This window comes from Eubalaena glacialis, chromosome X, assembly GCF_028564815.1.
Source record: "Eubalaena glacialis isolate mEubGla1 chromosome X, mEubGla1.1.hap2.+ XY, whole genome shotgun sequence".
Lineage (NCBI taxonomy): Eukaryota > Metazoa > Chordata > Mammalia > Artiodactyla > Balaenidae > Eubalaena > Eubalaena glacialis.
The window spans coordinates 44,998,169-45,011,098 of NC_083736.1; the positions used below are offsets into that span (position 1 = coordinate 44,998,169).

Sequence of the window (12,930 nt, forward strand, 5' to 3'; positions counted from 1 at the left end):
GTAGACAATCATGTCATCTGTGAACAAAGACAGTTTTATTGCTTCCTTCCCAAACTGTATACCTTTTGTTTCCTCTAATTGTTATTGCATTAGTTGCGACTTCTAGTATGATGCTGAATAGGAGTGGTGAGCACAGACATCCTTGTCTTATTCCTGGTCTTAGCAGGAAAACATCTAGGTTCTTACCATTAAGTTTAAAATGTTAGCTCTAGTTGAGGAAGTTCCCCTTCATTCCTGGTTTGCTGAGAGATTTTATCATGAATGGATGTTGGATTTTTGTCAACTGCTTTTTTTTTTTGCATCGATTGATATGTTCTTACGATTTTTCTTCTTTAGCCTTGTTGATGTAATGCATTATACTAATTGATTTTTTTAATGGTGGACCTGCCTTGCATGCCTGAAATAAATCATACTTGGTTATGGCATATAACTCTTTTTATACATTGTTGGATTCGATCTGCTAATATTTTGTTGAGGCTTTTTGCAACTGTGCTCATGAGAGATATTGTAGTTTTCTATTCTTGTCTTTGTCTTGTTTTGGTATTAAGATAATGCTAGTCTCATAAAATGAGTTAGGAAGTATTCTCTCTGCTTCTATTTTTGAAAGAGATTGTGGAGAATTGATATAATTTCTTCTTTAAGTGTTTGGTAGGATTCACTAGTGATTCCATCTGGGTCTGGTGCTTTCTGTTTTGGAAGGTTATTAGTGATTCAACTTATTTAATAGATATAAGCATATTCACTGATCTATTTCTCTTTGTGTGAGTTTTGGTAGGTTGTATTTTTCAAGGTATTAGTCCATTTCATCTAGGTTATCAAATTTGTGAGCATAGATTTTCTAATAATATTCCTTTATTATTTTTTTAATGTCCATAAGATGAATAGTGATGGTTCCTGTTTCATTTTTGACACTATTAATCTTCTCTCTCTTTTTCTTAGTTGACCTGGCTAGAGGTTTATTAATTTTATTGATCTGTTAAAAGAACCAACTCTTGGTTTTGTTGATTTATTTTATTGATTTCCTGTCTTCAGTTTCATTGATTTCTGCTCTAATTTTTATTATTTATTTTCTTGTGCTTACTTTGGGTTTAATTTTCCCTTCTTTTCCTAGTTTCCTAAGGTAGAAACTTAGAGGGTTGATTTTAGACCTTTCTTCTTTTCTAATATATGCATTGAATGCTATAAATTTCCCTCTAAGCGCTGGTTTTGCTGCTTCTCACAAATTCTGATTTTAAATTTTCATTTACTTCAAAATGTTTTTAATTTCTCTTGTGACTTATTCTTTGACCCATGTGTTATTTAGAAGTGTGTCCTTTAATCTCTAAGTATTTTCGGTTTTTCCAGCTACCTTTCTGTTGTTGATTTCTAGTTTAATTCCATTACGATCTGAGAGCAAACTTTGCATGACTTCTGTTTTTTTTTTTAATTGTTAAGGTGTATTTCAGGGCCCAGAATGTCATCTGTCTTTGTGAATGATCCATGTGAGCTTAAGAAGAAAGTGTAAAAAAAAAGAAAGTGTATTCTGCTGCTGCTGTTAGATGAAGGATTCTATATTTGCCAACTTGATTCAGTTGGTTGATGCTATTTAGTTCAGCTATGTATTTACTGATTTTCTGGTTCTGGATCTGTCCATTTCCAGTAGAGGGCTGTTGAAGTCTCCAACTATAATGGTGGGTTCATCTATTTCTCTTTGCCGTTCTATCAGTTTTCGCCTCATGTATTTTTATGCTCTGTTTGTTAGGCACATACACATTAAGGATTCCTGTGGCTTCTTAGAGAATTGACCCCTTTATCATTTTGTGATGTACCTCTTTATCCCTGATAATTTGCCTTGCTCTGAAGTTAGCTTTTTCTGAAATTAATATAGCTACTCTAGCTTCCTTTTAATTAGTGTTAGCATGGTTTCTTATAGACAACATAGTTGGGTGTTGTATTTTTATCCAGTATGGCAGTCTCTGCCTTTTAATTGGTATATTTAATAGACTATTGTTGTTTAAAGTGATTACTGATATGTTGAGTCCACATTATCTGCCATATTTGTTACTGTTTCCTATTTGTTGCCCTTGTTGTTTTCTTATTTTATCTTCCACTCTTTCTTTGCCTTCTAGTTTTAATTGAACATTTTGTATGAGTCCATTTTTCCTCCTTTCTTAGCATATTAATCATACTTCTTTCCTTTCCTTTTTATCTTTTTACTTTTTTTAGTGGTTGCCCTTATGTTTACAATATACATTTGCAACTAATCTAAGTCTTCTTTCAAATAACACAATTCTACTTCATGAGTAATAATGCAAGTACCTTATTTTCAGAGTATTCCCACTTCCTTCCTCTGTCTCTTATAACATTCCTGACTTTCATTTCACTTATCCATAAGATATCATCACTGAATATTGTTGCTGTTATTATTTTGCACAAACTGTTGTCTGTAGATCAATTAAGAATTAAAAAATATTTTACTTTAATTTATTCTTTCTCTACCACTCTTCCTTTCATTTTCTTTTTAAATTAATTAATTCATTTATTTATTTTTGGCTGTGTTGGGTCTTCGTTTCTGTGCGAGGGCTTTCTCTAGTCGTGGCGAGTGGGGGCCACTCTTCATCGCGGTGCGCGGGCCTCTCTTGTTGCGGAGCACAGGCTCCAGACGCGCAGGCTCAGTAGTTGTGGCTCACGGGCCTAGTTGCTCCGCGGCATGTGGGATCTTCCCAGACCAGGACTCGAACCCGTGTCCCCTAGCATTGGCAGGCAGATTCTCAACCACTGCGCCACCAGGGCAGCCCACACTCTTCCTTTCTTTACATAGATATGAGTTTCTGACTTCTATCATTTTTCTTTTTTCTAAAGAATATCTTTTAACATTTCCTGCAAGGCAGGTCTACTGCTGACAAATTCCCTCAATTTTTGCTTTTCTGAGAAAAGTCTTTATTTCTCATTCAGTTTTGAAGGATAATTTCTCTGGATTCAGAATTCTTGATTGGTGGTTCTTTTCAATACTTCATATTTTTCACTCTTCTCTCTTCTTGATTGCATGGTTTCTGAAGAGAAGTCTGATGTATTTCTTATCTTTGCTCTTCTATAGGTAAGGTGTTTTTTCCTCTGGCTACTTTCAGGACTTTGTCTTTGATTTTCTGCAGTTTGGGTATTATATGCCTAGTTGTAGTATGTATGTATGTATATATTTATCCTCTTTCATGTTCTCTGAGCTTCTGGACCTGTGGTTTTTATTGCTTCATTATTGCTTCATTATTATTGCTTCAAATATTTCTTTTGCAGCTTTTCTTCTTGTTATTCCCGTTATGCGTATGTTACACCTTTTGTAATTGTCCCACAGCTCTTGATATTCTTTTCATTTTTTTCATTCTTCTTTTCTCTTGGCATTTCAGTTTTAGAAGTTTCTATTGACATTTCTTCAAGCTTGCTGATCCTTTTCCTCTGCTGTGTTCAGTCTATTGATGCATCTATCAAAGACATTCTTCACCTTTTTTTTTACAGCATTTTTCATTTCTAGTATTTCCTTTTGATTTTTTCTTTTAGTTTCCATCTCTCTGTTTACATTAGCCATCTGTTCTTGCATGTTGTCCACCTTTTCCAAGGCCCTTAGCATATTAATCATAGTTATTTTAAATTGCTGTTTTGAAAATTCCAACATTCCTTCCACATCTGACTCTGGTTCTGATGCTTGCTCTGTCTCTACATGCTGTGTTTTTTTTTTTTTTTTCTCCTGGTCTTTTAACATGCCTTGGAATTTTTTTTGAAAGCTGGACAATGATATACTGGGTAAAAGTAACTAAAGTAAATAGGCCTTTAGTGTGAGATTTTACGTTTATCTGGATGGGGGTTACGATATGTTTACTGTTTGCTGTATCTGTATGTGTCAGAGGCTAAAATTTTCTCTAATGTCTTTGTTTTTGTCTCTCATATGTATTTGGGTTTTGCAGTTCTTATAGTTGTATTCTCCTATTGTTATTCATGAGCCCTGTTGATGTGTTAGTAAGGCATGGAGGAAGGGATGTGTTCTATAGTCCTATGATTAGGTTTCAGTCTTTTATTAAGCCTGTGCCCCCTTGGTTGTGAACTTCACAAGTGCTTCTCAGTTTTATTTTCTTTTGCTTTTTTCTCCTTTACGTGAGACAGGAAGGCTGGAGGGAGCTAGACTTCTGTTTTCCTTTCCGCTAAGTTGGTTAGGCGTTGGTAAAATAGTTTCTCTTGAGGGCCAGCCTTGTTAAAAAGAAGAGAATGCCCTGTTCATTTTCCTGCCCCTACTGGAAGCATGAGGGGATTTTTCTCTGGTCTTCACTGGGCCTTTTCGAGTTCTTAACTCTCAAATTTGTCCACACTAAGCCTCTAGCTATTCTTCAATTACAGTTTAGGTTCTCCTACCCTGGCACTGGTTCTCAAAGAGGGTTCCACAGTGTAAGCTATGATTCTCTGTATCCGCCTGTCTGTCTCCCTAAGTTTGGGGACAGTAGTTTGTCCTGTAATCTGAGTTCTCTGATGGATCTAAGGAGAGTTGTTGATTTTCAGTTTGTTCAATTTTTTCTCATTGTGAGGATGGGAATGAGAACTTCCAAGCTCCTTATTACATGCTTGGCCAGAAACCAGAAATCCTCCTTTAATCTTTACTTGAATATGTGCATCCACCTTTTTTATTACCTTTATCAATGATGACACAGATTTGTTCCTCTGTTCTTTTCACTTCATTTTATTGCATACAGTCCCTGATGCAAAAAGTTATTTATTTTAGTACATATTAATTAATCCATTTTGTATCTGTCCATGGTCAGAAATAACTTTGCCTGTTCACCACATCTGGAATGAATATACTATTCTGTGTTATTTTTAAAATCAACCCTAAAAAAACCCATTTGGAATTTATCACAATGTGGTATATGTTGTAATTGTACATTGTTTTCCATTTTGATATCTAGCAGTCCCTCAACTATTTACTAAAAAGTGGTTGATTCTTTCCTTATAGTTTTGTTGCTTCTGGTTTATCAGCTATTAAGTTCTTAAAATAGTGTGTGTCCACTGCTAGAATCTCTATTCTTAATCCAGTGCCATAAGGTTTTGATGATTGTTTCTTTGTAGAAGATTAAAATCTGACAGGTTATGTTTGCCATATTTACTTAAGAAAATATATACACTAGTATCCTTGCCTACTTATTCTTCCAGGTGAAGTTCACTATCAATCTTTCAAGTTATCTAAAGGATGCCATAGGGACTCTAGATTAATATATAGTTGTAATACAATTCAGATTAGTATCTGTTTTGTTCTTACTATATTTAGACTTTCTATCCAAGAGCATGATACTTCTTTGTTGATTTATATCATTCTTTTTTTCCTCTTACTTGGATTTTATAAATTTTACAGTAATATTGTGTTTCAAGTGTATGTCTCTGTCATAAATAAATTATTGTATTTTCTAGTTCTATGATAGTACATGGGAATGCAGTTGTTTTTTGTCTATTTGCCTTATAATTTCTGAATTCATTTATTACCTTTAGTTATTTTTAGTTAATATTCTTAGAGTTGTATAGATATGTATTCATGCAATCCAAACATCAAAATATATTTCTTCCTTTCCTATATGCATTCTTCACTTTTTTCCTCTTAAAGTTTTCTTTTACCATGTTAAATATAATAGGCAACAGGAGGCATCATTATCTTCCTGTATTGAGGGGAATGAGATTTTGCTTCTTGGTTTTAATTTAAATTTTCTGTATCATGTCAAGAAACAAATTTTCCACCTGGAATATTTTTAAAATATTTTAATCTGGAATAAATATAAATTTTAAAAATCTGTTCTTGACATCTGTTGAGATAATTATGGCTTTTAAAATTTTATCTGTTAGTCTGATAAATGATGTTGACAATTTCCCTTGTGATATCAGTCTTGTGTTCTTGGAATAAACTCTCCTTATTTATAGTAGGCAAATCTTTCAATGTAATGCTATATTTCAGTTTCTTAAAGTTTATTTTGGTGTTTTACTCATATATTCCAAAGTGAAAGTGATCTATAAAATATGAGTGGTGTCTTTGTCAGGCCTGGCAGGCTCTTGTCCTTGAACTTCAGGGTGCTTCTCTAGCCATCTTATTTGTCACTCTTGAAAGCCTTTCTATCAGAGTGTTATCATATTTGAAGAATCTCTGAGGGAATTCCCTGGTGGTCTAGTGGTTAGGACTTGGCACTTTCACTGCAGGGGCCTGGGTTCGATCCCTGGCCGGGGAACTAAGATCCCGCGATCTATGTGGCACGGCCAAAAAAAAAAAAAAGAAAGAAAGAATCTCTGAGATAAAACCGAAGAAATGCTAAGGGACAATAGCATATTATTGTTTCAATTTTAATTTCGCTGAATTTTTAAAACCCCCTTCCCCCTTTTCTTTAATAAATTATCTACTTACCAATATCTTTTGCCCTTTCATCTGTTGGGATTCAATTTTAATGATTTGAACAATCTCTTTGTATATCAAGGCTATTTCTCCTTTGGAAAAATATTTATAGGAAATATTAGTTTGTGGTTTGCTTCACTTCCACTTCCTTCATCTGTCAACACGGTCTCATCTGACTGGTTTGTCCTTTTCCTCCTTCTTACCAGTCATGAGTGTTGCCCAAGTATGGTTTCTCCATTCTGTGTTCTTTCTCTCCTTTAACCATTCTCTAAGAGTGGTCTGTGCTTCCTGAGACCCTTTCACGGGGTCTGCAAAGTCAAAACTATTTTCATATTAATATTAAGACTTTCTTTGCCTTTTTCATTCTCATTTTCTCATGAATATGCAGTGGAGTTTTCTAGACGCTGTATGACAGGTGCTGATGTCATTGCTCTGGTGGCTAATGGAATATGTGTCCTCTTAAGGCAGACATTGAAAAGATTTGTGGGAATTCTCTGGTGTCCAGTGGTTAGGACTCTTGAGCTTCCACTGCAGGGGGCCTGGGTTCGAACCCTGGTCAGGTAACTAAGATCTCGCAAGCAGCATGGTGAGGCCAATAAATAAATAAATAAATAAAAGTAAGAATAAAAAATTTAAAAATCTAAAAAATTTTAAAAAAGATTTGCAAAATGCCTCTCACTAATTTTTTTTGGAAAATGTAGATTTTTTTCCCAAAAGTTAATGTTAACATATAATGGGATGAGTATTATTATATTTAAATACATTAATAAACATTCATTTTGAATATTTCTGGGTTTTGATTTCTAATTCAGTAAATATCTATAGATAGAACCCATATAAATAAAAGCTCTTTAGGTCCCTCAATAATTTTGAAGACTAAAGGGATCCTGAGACCAAAAAGTTTGAGAACTGCTGTTCTCGTACTGCCTGCTCTGAGTTCTGTTTTTTCTCATAACCCCTACTTGTCTGTGAGGATGACTCTCAGATGAAGACCACACTGTGAGAAGAAGCACTGTTATTTCCTCCTGGGACTTTTTACTTGAAATTTTGACAGGTAGAGAAGGTGCCTTGGGCTAAGGATGGGCCCAAACCTCTGAAATAAGACACCTCAGAGACTACTGTCCAAGATTTGCATTTCATTTCTGCCTCTCAAAATAAAGTAACTAACACTGGAATTGGAGTATAAACTAGATTATTTACTGAGCTCTCTCTTTGTGTCAGGCACTTAGGAACACAGATTTAAGGCACCCTGTCCTCAAGTAGCTCAAAGTATAGTGGGTAGAAAAAGGGTGATTTTATGTATGTGCCAGTTCTTATCACCTTCAATGTTATACTTAGGATTGACTTAATGTTCTTTCTTTTAAATGATAAGACAATACTCGTATCTTGGTAGGTTGTATAATGCCTCTCTTACCCTTTTTTCCTTTTGCATCCTCCCTTTTCCACATTTGTGGTATCTGGCATATGTTACGTACACGGAATGCCATGTGCAGGTCAACAGTTATCGTTCTTGAACCAAAATAAGAAATAGAAAAGTTTATTGCTTCTTTGTGCTTGTTAGCATTGGAATATGTGATATACTTTATATTTTTATTTGAAGGGTCATGTGTATCAGCCTGCCCATTGGTTTATACATTTGCTTTTGCCAAATGGGCTAGTTGAGATGGAGGTATTAATTTGTTTGTACCAACATGTGTTGCTGTCACTAGTTAAACAAGATGCTAGTATGCCATACCACAAATTAGCACCATCCCCCCCATCCCCACCTGGCTCTTTCAGTACAATTGTTGGGAATATGCACTCCTCCTCCCCTTTTCCCCCTTCTTCCTCCATCCTAAATGACCTACATTGAAACTGGAAGTGGTGAACTGCCTTCCTAGCCTTTTCATCCTCTCTTCCAGTCCACTGCGGCCACACTTACCTCCTAAAACTATGTTTTTATCATGTTGCTCCTCAAAAACTGCAGTGACTCCATTGGCTTCCCAACCATTTGCTCACATACAGCTACCCTGTCCTCTAGTCAAGCACAATGCCAGCCTCATTCTCATCTCAAGCCTTTGGCCATTTTGCTTCCTGGTCCTCGAATACCTTCTTTCCTCCATGAAGCCTTCTCTAGCTTACAATCTCCCTTCCATTTTCTAAATGCCAATTTCACTTTTATTCTAACAGTTTAACACTTAGCTGTTGTATAATTACATTATGTGGAAGTTTCCTCCCCAACTAGATCATAAATCCCTTGAGAGCAGTGTCAGGGTAACAAACGGTTTTTGTATCCTTAATCCTCTACCCTCATAGTGCAAGGCATAGATTTATTGAGTATTGGCTATATAAATATGTTGACTGGCTATTAACCATTCCTCCCCAACTAGAATCCTCCTCAATAAGCATTTATTGAATACCTTCTCTGGAACAACACCGGAGTTGTTAAGACCACAAAAATGAGAAGGATATGGTGTAGTCATAAGACTCAAGTGGAAGAGATTATGCAATCAGCATAGATGTCTGAACAAAGGGGGTGTTGAGGGAGAGCCTGTTTGAGCTGGCCCTAGATGGATTGAAGGGGATTTCACCAGGCCAAAAAGAGGATGGGGGCTGGATGGGATTTCAGAGAGAATATATGGCCTGAGCAAAGGTATGGAGGTGTAAAAGTACATGGCCTATGTGGAGTACAACAAATCTATGGCAGGAGATAAGTCTGTCTGGGTAGATGGGATCTAGATTTGATAGGGCTCTGAATACCATACAAAGAAATGTAAACTTGACCCAAAAGGCAATGGGGAACCAGCTTATGATTTTAAGCAAGAAGGTGATAAAAGGCACTGAAAGTGTCAGCTATGTAATGCAGATATCAACCAAACATTTTTCCCTGTTTGCCCTCCCCCCATAACCCTTCACTGTATGACAAGCCCTATAGTAATCCACTAGTTGGGATAATAAATCAAATCCTGTTACTTTGTTCCTGGTCTACCCTAAATTCTGGCTGACCTCAGGCTTGTGACCATCTAGAGGTTTGATTTATTCCAGATGTGCCATTCTCTGGACTGACATGTCATAAGGGAAGCCCCAGAGTGTTCTGGAAAGAGCAGTAGGCTTGGAGTTCAACTATAAATGCAGGATCAAATCTCAACTTTGAGGAACTTTAAATTATTTCCTCATTATTCTGCTGCTTTAACTTTTTGTCTGGAACTTTTTTATATCTGCAAAATAAAACCAAAGACTACCAGAATGGATTATCCACGGGCAAAATATCACTTTGAGTTTTACTGATTATGTTTTTTTTCTTTGTTGAACTCCAGTTTGTTGCATGTTTTGCTTGATCTGCTTGCTGCTTCTAATTTTCTTTTGTTGACCCTTTATTTCTATGTACTTATTAAAGAAGCACTTTATAACCCAAACACTGAACCAGATAGCTGTTCCATGAAATGTTTGAAATGAGGCAGCTCAATTTAGCTGGATTGTTCTGTGTCAGTGGGTTGCAGGAAGGAGTTTGTAAGGTCCTATTGGGGAAACGGAAGAGTTTTCCAGCTTCTCCTTTGTTGAGTCTTCATCTTGTAGCGTCATTATTTTGTTTTAATGAATTCCCAGAACAATAGGTACACCTTCTGAAAATATGACTACAGGACATATTCCAAAGCCAAATATAAATTATTTTTGGACTCCCCATACTTTTTCTTCCTATGATTTGTGTGGCTAATGTAGAGTTGCTGGAACTGTGTATTTTAAATCATTTCCTGAATGAAGCACATAACCAGTGAAGAGAGAGGGAAAGGATTCTGCATCGTTTTGCAAATTTTCTTGCCTACTTTCAGTGCCAGTCACTGGAATTCACGGGCGTTGGATGAATTTAAACAGAAAGAAAATCTCTCAAGTTCTTCTCATCAGCTAAAATGGTGCTCGTTTTCCGTTAAGATTTCTAGAAACCTGGGATACCTACTTTTGAGATTGCTTTTATAGGTTCGTTGAACGTAGTAAATCCCAGAGTTAGACAAATATTAAGTGCAACTATTGACTCTGATGCCACCTATATTTAAAAGGGAAAGTTGATGTGAGCGGTGAGGGCAGGAGACATGCCTTGTTTGGATTTTGTTATTTGTGTTTAGGCTAATGTTATTTCTGCTTGTTTTTCATTTTCATCCTGTTGAGTTTGAAGAAGCAACAGAAGTGTCAAATGGAATTCTTGGAAATTAAGGACTGGAGCTTGAGATAGAGATGAGGGCTAGAGATAGTAGATTTCCTTAAAGGATAAGATAAAGTAACTCAGAGTAAGGCAGGTAAGGATCTGTTATCTCAGTCAGATGGAGAGCAAAGTAGAGAGACTAATTTTTTTCTTAAATAAAGATTAAAGACACTTCTTCCTGGATGACAGGAGGGAAGACTGAGAGATTCAGAATTTCCTATGTGTCGTTGGTAATAGGAAAAACCTGCTAAGGATCCTGTGGTAGTCAGGTTAGACTTGGAAGTGGCGGCAGAGGCCGCTTTTGTCACCTTCTTGCTTAGAATCATAATTCAGAGGAATTCGTGTAAGTGCATTTTTGCAGGTGTGCTCAGAGAAGGGGCGTGAAGGAAGCAGGATAGAGCAGGAGGAAGAGTCTAGCGAGGATGAAGGATTGGCTGGCAGCGAGGGAGCTGGGCTGAAGATGCAAAGCATGGATTCTTAGTATCCTAGGAAACATTTGATCCACATAGGAAGGTTAGAGATTTTGTAGCTGAGGGAATGGTTTTATGATAGATAATTTTCTAAATTATTAGTACCTCTGGGTAAATGACCCTACCTTCTCCACGTGACCATTATGTCACCATGGAAGCATGGTAATGTTCCTGGAGAACCTGTTGTTTAGATTCATGTCTGCACAGAGTTCAAGCTATTGGTGTATACTAAAGAAGGTTGTTGAGAATGTGTTTCTTTTATTTATATTCATCCTTATCCATAAGTGAATGGCAGATTTCCCTTGGAATATCTGTTCTCTTGATTTCAGTCATCACCTTGATGTTGATAACTCCCAAGTCTTTGCCTCTCAATCTTCATCTCATCTGGCCTACCCAGCATCATTTCTGTATCTGTCCCCCTATCCCACAATGCTTCATACATAATAGGTGGTTCATAAATGCCACTCATGCTGACCTCCTCCATCAGGCTGACCTCTTTATCATAAGTGAGATGTTGTGAAATTGAACACATGATTTGGAGCTTACCGTTTTTTAAAAACACTAACTGGGCAAGTTACTTAGTCTCTCTGAGCTTTGGTTTCCTCATCTGCACTAGGAGTGCTAATGCCACAGCTTAGGAACGCTGGAAAAATTAAGTGAAAGAGTTCACTTTAAGCACATGGCGCAGGGCCTGAAAATTAATTGAAGTCCTGGTAAATGTTGGTTCTTTTTCCTTTATGCTCAATGTTTAAAATATTTAATTTAACTGCTGTGATTCCAATTTTTTAGGCCTAACATTTAATTAATTAATTTTAAATTAATTAATTAATTAACTATGGCTGCGCGGGGTCATCGTTGCAGTGCACGGGCTTCTCTAGTTGTGGCGCACGGGCTCTCCAGTTGCAGTGTGTGGGGTCTTAGTTCCCCGACCAGGGATCAAACCCGGGCCCCCTGCATTGGGAGCACAGAGTCTTAACCACTGGACCACCAGGGAAGTCCCCCTAAAGTTTAATTTAACGTATTTGGTCTTTACCACATTCTCACACATAATTCTGATAACCCAGAGTAAGAAGTTTCTTAAAAGAGTATTATTTAGGGCTTCCCTGGTGGCGCAGTGGTTAAGAATCCGCCTGCCAATGCAGGGAACACGGGTTCGAGCCCTGGTCCGGGAAGATCCCACGTGCCGTGGAGCAACTAAGCCTGTGTGCCACAACTACTGAGCCTGTGCTCTAGAGCCCGTGAGCCACAACTACCGAGCCTGCTTACCACAACTACTGAAGCCCGCGCGCCTGAAGCCCATGCTCCACAACAAGAGAAGCCACCTCAATGAGAAGCCCGCGCACCACAACAAAGAGGCGCCCCCACTCGCCGCAACTAGAGAAAGCCTGCACACAGCAACAAAGACCCAACGCAGCCAAAAATAAAATGAATGAATGAATGAATGAAATTTTTAAAAAAGAGTATTATTTGCCTAATCGAATAGAACTTTGTTGACTATGAAACTTGATCAAGATTTCATCAAAAACTGGGGTGGGGAGCTGCAGGGCTAGATAAAGTTGGCTGTAATGCTGTTTGTTTTTTTTTTAAAAAAGATCAATATACTAAGATTTTTTTGAATAAAATTTTATGATCTGAAGATTCCCACTTGGGATGTGGAAAGTGTTTCATCTTTAATATTAAATTCTTGAGCAGAGAACAACACTGACCAGCACAGTATGCCTCTTTTTCCCAGTATTTCTGTGCATCTATATTGCGTTAAGAACTCTGGGAGAGCCAGAGGCATAAAATAATATTTTTCCACTCCCAGATGGCTAGCACATTTCTCAATACTGCTGTCTAGTTTTTATTTACTTGTGAACTCCCATGAGTTTTGTATGCATGTCCTCATTTGATTT

At 37.1% G+C, this 12,930-nt stretch overlaps 1 protein-coding gene across 4 annotated transcripts in view; it reads left to right on the top strand.

Annotated features, from left to right (window-relative positions):
* The window catches only part of CLCN5 (chloride voltage-gated channel 5), a 153,463-nt gene that overhangs the window by 93,424 nt on the left and 47,109 nt on the right, over nucleotides 1-12,930 (top strand). The gene's annotated exons all lie outside the window — the stretch shown is intronic.